The sequence below is a fragment of the Crocuta crocuta genome, unplaced genomic scaffold (assembly GCF_008692635.1).
Source record: "Crocuta crocuta isolate KB4526 unplaced genomic scaffold, BGI_CrCroc_1.0 scaffold528, whole genome shotgun sequence".
Classification (NCBI taxonomy): domain Eukaryota; kingdom Metazoa; phylum Chordata; class Mammalia; order Carnivora; family Hyaenidae; genus Crocuta; species Crocuta crocuta.
The window spans coordinates 1,770,902-1,778,462 of NW_027530010.1; the positions used below are offsets into that span (position 1 = coordinate 1,770,902).

The 7,561-nt window shown below is 54.3% G+C and overlaps 1 protein-coding gene across 1 annotated transcript in view; it reads right to left on the reverse strand.

Moving 5' to 3' along the window:
• Nucleotides 1-7,561, reverse strand: part of RIT1 (Ras like without CAAX 1) — a 245,244-nt gene that overhangs the window by 103,522 nt on the left and 134,161 nt on the right. The window lies entirely within an intron of this gene.

Here is a 7,561-nt window from a genome sequence, read left to right on the forward strand (position 1 = left end):
CCCGCCGACGAGCACCGCACGCAAGGCGCTGCGGGGGGCGCGCCCGGGGACCAGGAGGACGGACAGGATCACCCCGCACCCGTGTAAATAAAGCGGAGTTTATTTTTGTGCCTGGCTGGTCCCAGCCCCGTGCTTGCAGGTTTGTCCTGGATGGACGGATGGATGGACGGACGGACGACGGATGGATGTACAGATGGACGGACGGATGGACGAATGGATGGACGGACGGATGGACGGATGGACGGCCGGACGGATGGACGGATGGCCGGACGGATGGATGGATGGATGGACGAACGGACGAATGGATGGACGGACGGACAGATGGACGGATTGGAGGGCACGTGCATCCACTTTCTTCCTCCCTCACCCACCCCCCTCCCCTTTCCAGCTCCGTCTGAATTTCCGTCTCTACTTTGCGAGGCCTTGGGAGGGGCCGCGCTTTTGAAACCCTGGAAAANTCGGGAGTTCTGCTTTTCTTCCAGGGACTCTCAGCTCAGAGCAGAGCTTTTGGGCTTCAGACTTAGCAAGACTATGGGGACGACAGCCGTTTGCTAAATAAGCCTGGCCTCCCAGGCTTCCCTCCTCCGTCTGAGTAACAGGGGAGGGGCCTGGCCTCCAGAGCCCCCCACCTCACCCCTGCCCGGCGGGCCGAGGGCTCAGAGGGCATGTCTGCGATGGGGGAGATGCGCCGGCCTAGGTCAGGGTCCCTAGAGGCCGGGGCAGTGAGGAAGCAGGACTGGGCAGGGAGAGGGCGCAGCTGGCTGTGGCCCCGGTTGGCCTGCCTCAGCCTGTGTCCAGGGAGCTCTGGAGCCAGAGTCACCCGCAGGATCGGCGGCACTCTTGAGGCGTGTCAGTGGCTGCGGGCTGCCCAAGTTGGCGGCTGGGTACCTTCCCCGGCAAGGCAGCCCCTGTCGTTGCAGGGTCACTGGCTGCGTGCTGTTCGCAAGCGGCCCGGAGGAGCCGGAGTGGGTGCGGCTGGCACCGGGTCCGCAAGGGCACCATGACAATGACCTCTAAAAATCACTGGGCTCCGTGGCACGCACTTGTTGTAAACGCCGCACGCGTGAGTTACAGCAAAGTGTGTTATGGCAAAGTGGGTAAAAATAAACACACAGATAAGGGAGAAAGGACAGCCTTTCGTTCAGAAGAACCGCAACCAGCAAAGACATCAGAAACTGGCGTTCAGACCTGGGCCATCCCCGTGGTGGGACCGGTAACCAAGAGCGAAATTAGGGATGAAAGTTTGAGGAGAAACAGGAAATTTGCACAGTTTCAAAGCCTCTCCTTTGAGATATTTATTAATTACATAGGTAAACTAATGACTTCACAGAGGAAAGCCCAGCAGGAGCCACACCCTTTCTTCTAAGCTGTCAAGGCTACCATGACCCATAGTAAGGAGCGTGGCCATCGTGTCGCCGGCCGTGATGTGCGGGGAAGGAATGTGGCTTCTGTGGCAGTCTCGTCAGATGCATAACCATGCGAGCACAGAGAACTTCCCACAAACCCAGATTGAGGAACACTGTCTCAAAATAATTGACCAGTAGGGGCACCTGCATGGCTCAGTTGGTTAAGCTCAGGTGGTGATCTCACGGTTCATGGGTTCGAGCCCAGCATTGGCCTCTGTGCGGACAGCTTGGAGTCTGGAGCCTGCTTGGGATTCTGTGTGTGTCTGCCCCTCCCCTTGTCTCTCTCTTTCAAAATAATAAACATAAAAGAAAATACATTCACATTGTTTTAAAACTACCACCGCCGTCCGTCTCCAGAATCCTTCATCCTGCAAAACTGAAACTCTGCCCCCATTAAACACTAACTCTCCATTCCCCTCCTCCCAACCCTGGCGACCGCGGCCTACTTTCTATCTCTATGATTTTGACCCGGCCAAGTATCTCATTTAATCATATAGTATTTGTCTTTGTTGTGACTGGCTTATTTCAGTTAGTGTGATGTCCTCAGGGTCCATCCGTGTTGCAGCACCTTTTCCAAACAGTAAGATCCCACCGTGCGTCTATACCACACACCCTGCTTAGCGGTCCATCCATTTGGTGGACAGCTGGGCTGGGTTGCTTCCATGTTTTGGGTCCTGTGAGTAACGGTGCTATGAACATGGGTCCACAAATATCTCCTTAAGACCCTGCCTTCTGTTGTTTTGAGTGTGTACCTACAAGTGGAATTGCTCCGTCCTGCGGTAACTCTACTTTTCATTTTTCAAGAAACTGCCACCACACTGTTTTCCACAGACGCTCTCCATTTCACATCTTCACCAACAGTGCGCGGGTCCAATTCCTTCCCATCTTCACCAACACTTGTTGTTTCCCGTTTCTTTTCCCCTCTAAGAGTAGCAATTATAATTGGAGTGAGGAAAATCTCACTGCATGTTCTTTTTTTATTAAGATTTTAGTTTTAAGCCCTCCTTGCACCTACCGCGGGCCTGAGCTCACAGTCTTGAGACCAAGAGTCACAGCTCCACCCAGCCAGCCAGCCAGGCACCCCTCACTGTAGTTTTGATACATATAAAACCTTTATCATTTATTGTTTTTAATTTCATTAATTTTTCCTCTACTCTTTATTTTTCTACCCTTCTCCATTCTTTGGGTATATTTTGCTATTTTTTTTTTTTTAACTTCTTCAGATGGCTACTTAACTCATTGCTTTTCAATTTTTCTTCTTTTCTAATGTATGTATTTAAGGCTATGAACTTTCTTCTACATATAGCTTTAACTTCATCCCATCAGTGTTGATAGGTAACTCTTCGTTATAGTTTGGTTTTAAAATATTTCATAATTCCCAACATTCTCTCTCTCTTTTTTTTAAATCTGAGAGAGAGCAAGTGTGCATGTGCAAGTTGGGGAGGGGCAGAGGGAGAGAGAGAGACTCCCAAGCAGAGCCCGACACAGGGCTCAAACTTGCCGACCCTGAGATCATGACCTGAGCTGAAGTTGTACGCTTAACTGACTGAGCCACCCAGACACCCCATTATGTTATTTTTTTAAAGATTTTATTTTTAAGTAATCTCTACACCCAACACGGGGCTCAAATTCACAACTGTGAGATCAGGAAGTCACATGTTCTACTAACTGAGCCGGCCGAGGACCCCGCCCCCCAAATCTCTATCTTAGAATTAAGGATATATGCTGGCCTCGATTGCTATTGTCTCCCTGCCTAACCTCTCAATTACAGACAGAGGGGTATTCAGATCTGACTTAGGGCTTTTCTGATTCTCTTTATAGTCTCTCGATTGTTTTCTTTTTATATATTGAGGGCATGTCATTAGATCCACAAATACTTAGCATTACCCTATTTTCCCAGTGAATGTTACCTTTTATCATTATGAATTAACCCCTTTACCTCTTAGTGTTTCTTTCAGCCTGAAATTCTGTATGATCTATTATTAGCACAGTACCCTCATCTTCTTCTGGCTTGTGTTTGTAGTTTACCTTTTTCCAGACTTTTGCTTTCAATCATTCTGTTTTCTTTTGTTCTACAAATGTCCTGTGGTCACCCCCAGCCCCACCCACAGGGAATTTGGAATGTTGCACTTGAAAGGGAGCGATTAAAAACAGCCCCTTGCTTGGGGCGCCTGGGTGGCTTAGTCGGTTAAGCGGTTAAGCGTCCGACTTTCGCTTAGGTCATGATCTCACGGTTCGTGGGTTCGAGCCCCGCGTCGGGCTCTGTGCTGACGGCCAGCTCAGAGCCTGGAGCCTGTTTCAGTCTGTGACTCCCTCCCTCTCTGACCCTCCCCTGCTCACGCTGTCTCTCTCTCTGTCTCCTAGAAATAAATAAAAAAAACATTTAAAAAAAAAAAAAAAAAACAGCCCCTTGCCGGGGCTCCTGGGTGGCTCAGGGGCTCCTGGGTGGCTCAGTCGGTTAAGCTTCCGACTTCGGCTCAGGTCATGATCTCATGGATCGTGGTTTCGAGCCCCACACAGGGCTCTGTGCTGACAGCTCAGAGTCTGGAGCTGCTTCGGATTCTGTGTCTCCCTCTCCCTCCCTCTTTCTGACCCTCTCCTGCTCACACTCTGTCTCTCTCTCTCTCAAAAATAAATGTTAAAAAAACAACAAAAACAGCCCCTGCCATGACTCTCTGGGACACCAGCTTCTCCTGGAGTCTGGACCATATCCCTCCTCGCCTACTGCCCTGCAGGGAGGGCTGTGGCCCAGGCGGTGGGGAGGCTGACCGGCTGCACAGGCCAGCTGGGAGTCACCAGCCTGGAATGCTGCCCCAGCGCGGTGCTCACACAGTGGGAAGGGGGGGCTGCAAATGAGCAACCTCTGAGCACCGGGGTGCTTGCTGCCACCGGGTGTCACGGCTCCTGGGCCCTGTCCACAGAGAGCAAGGACATGCACGTGCGTGCTAAGTCACACTCACAAATACTTCTATTTTTTTTTAAATATTTTATAGTTTACTTATTTTTGAGACAGAGAAACAGAGCATGAGCGGGGGAGGAGCAGAGAGAGAGGGAGAGACAGAATCTGAAGCAGGCTCCAAGCTGTCAGCACAGAGCCTGATGCGGGGCTCGCCCCCACGAACCGTGAGATCATGACCTGAGCTGGAGTTGGACACTTAACGACTGAGCCATCCAGGCGCCCCTCATCTACAAATACTTCTAGCTGGATCTGTATTAAGCTGAACATGAGTTCATGGCGATGTCTCCACCTCTAATCGGTGACTGTGTGCCTCATTCCGGTCTCATCCCCCTGGNATGAGAAGTGCCTGGTGGTGGCTCAGTCGGTTGAGTGTCTGAGTCTTGATTTTGGCTCAGGTCACGATCCCAGGGTTGTGGGATCGAGCCCTGTTGTTAGGTTCCACACTGAGTGTGGGGCCTGCTTAAGATTCTCTCCCTCTCCTCCCTCTGCACCCCCAGCTTGTGTTCTCTCTCTCTCTCTCTAAAAACAAAACAAAAAACCCTACCATGAGACATTATCGCTTTTGTTCTATAGAATCAATGTTTGCTTAGGTTTACATACGTATTTACTGTTCTTTGTTCTGTTCTTGCTTTTTATTGACCCGAGATCACCCCACATGTCAGTCGGCTGGGGGTCATCTCAGTTTGGATGTGTCTGAAAATACCTTCATTTTACCTTCATCTTGGAAAGATACTCTGGAGGGGAGGGGCACCCACCCTGCGGGGGTTCCACGTTGCAGGGGGGACGTAAGCCCCTCCGCTGCTCCCTGGAGAGCCCGCTCTCTTCCTTCTCTGGTTGCTTTAAAATATTTTCTCTTTGTTTTTGCCTTTCTGCAGAGCGCGAGTTCATTTTAATTCCCTGGGCTGGCGGAATCTGTGAACCGCTGGTTTTCATCAAGTCTAGAGACTTGTGACATCCTTTCTCCAGGCTGGCCTTCGGTGTCTCTCCCCTCCCAGGCCCCGGGCCGGGCCGGCGCCCCGTGTACCCGTGGCCTGTTTTGCATCCGGGGAAGTGGAGCCGCAGCGGCATTCTGCCATTCGTCACCCCAGCTATGCCCAATCTGCCCCTGCGTCCATCCGCTGACACCCAACGCTGCTCACGCGCTTCCCAGCTCCTCCACTTGGTCGTTTAGTTTGACCTTTACCTTCTTGAAATGCTAAGCGGCCGTCTTCGTCTCTGGGAGACGATCCAGGCGCTGGAACTGCCCCGCGTCCTGGGGTCTGTCGTCCCTGTCATCCCTGCCTGGCCTCGCGCACGGCGGCTTCTCTCGGCAGGTGCTCCGTCCATGTTTGTTGTGGCTGAGTTTGTGCCCCTGAGATTCCTGCCGGCTCCCACCAGGCATCTGCAGATGCTGGCGATCCATCTGGGACCAGCTTATTCCAAGTCGGAGGCTTGGGCAATTCCAGACCCCCGGAATGGTGGGCGGCCCCACCGCAGACCCTGAGATGGGTTTGGTCCCAGTTCGCCCTCCGGGGCCCCAGTCCAGTGCCTGATGGTCCCCAGACCCCACCCTGCTGCTCCCCTGGCCCCAGGCCAACATTCAAGGCTCTCCGAGCACAGCCTCAGCAAAGCTCCCAGGTCAGAGGCGGCCTTCAGGGCCTTCCCTCCCCCTTGCCTCCCCCACCAGTCTCCTTGGCCCTTTGAAGCTTTTTCCATTATTTTTTGTTTTTCACCGGGCTGAAGGTGCTGGTGTGGAACATTCGTCCACATTATCCGTGGCGTCTGCGCTCATGGTTCACTCCTGTACCACAGAGGCCTCGTCCGCGGCCACGGCCCAGAACGCCCCCAGCGGAGATGACCTTCGGGTCACACAAGCTGCAGGAGGCCTCGGCCAGGCTTCATCCCGGAGCTCCAGGCTACACCCGACTCACTCGCAGAAGATCTGGGTGCAACAGTTTGCTTTGTTTCGGGCTTTTTCCCTGAGCTCAGAGTCTTGCCCTGTCATCAGATGGCGGCAGTAATGGCCTTTCTACCCCCCTCCCAGCCCTGACGGGGGTCGGCGTGGGAAATGGAGGAGTCCTTTACCGCTGTGCCAGCCGGACCCCTTCCACGTTCTCCGGGTCCCGCCTTACTAAGCCTCCTGAAACCAAGTTTTCTTCAGCCAGTCTCCTACCCTTGGAAAGCAAACATCAAGACATCTCGACAAGGACCACGTCGTTTATTTACAAAGGCCAGTGTGGACGCTGGGGAGGTGGGGGAAAGCCACACAGACACCCTCTCTGGATCGCAGAGGCCGTGTTCCCACTCGGAGAAAAGGCGGCCCCTTGCACCTCCACATTCTCAGCCACGTCCTCCGAGCAGCTGCGCGAAGCCGTGGGGAGAAGGGGCGCTGGGGTCCCCTCCCCACCCCGTGTGCTGGCAGAGTGAGCAGCGTCCAATTCCGCACCCACGGCGGCCCCGCACCCTCTCCCTCCCTTCCTCAAACAGAACCTTTCGGCCTGGAAGGAAAACAGTGAAGGACCCAAAGGCCGGGGGTTGCCGAGGGAAGAGACCCCTCCTCTGCCCTCCGACAGCTTCAAGAGGCCCAAGGCCCTGGCTCCCCGGACCGTGTGCGCTCCTGCCCTGGGCCAGCCCCCCTGCCTCCCGCTCTGGGGGAAGGCAGCGCGCGACCAGAAACCAACGAGGGATCCACCGTCCTGTGCCACTCACGTGTGTGTGCGTGCGCGTGCACCCACCTACTGCACACACGCCCGCTGCTGAGCAGACCCCTATCCCTTCACGTCTCGTGATGGGGACTGGAACCTCGATACCTGGGGACGCAGGCGAGTCCTGGGCACGGGGGCGGCAGGATCCCCGAGAACCGTATCGCTTGGCTTCACCGAGCCCCTCCTGCGGCTCCAGGTCCTAGCATCTCTAGGCCCCTTTTCCAGGCCTGAGCCTGGACCCCTGCCTAAGGGAGCTCAGTGGGGCTTCCACCCCCAAAGTGTCCGTTCCAGCTTCTGAGCCTCGGACTCAGGTCGTTTTCCCTTCCCTCCTCCAGAAAATCTCATCCCTCTTCTGCACCCATCTCCAGGGCTCGGGTCCTTGTACAGACGGCCGTGTCTCGTGGCCCCTTCGGACAGGGAAGACAGGCACCCTCCTCTCCCGGGTCATCCCAACAAAGCCTGGATGAAAGGACCAGAATGGGGGGGAGGGATGGAGAGAAGAGCCTGTCCCC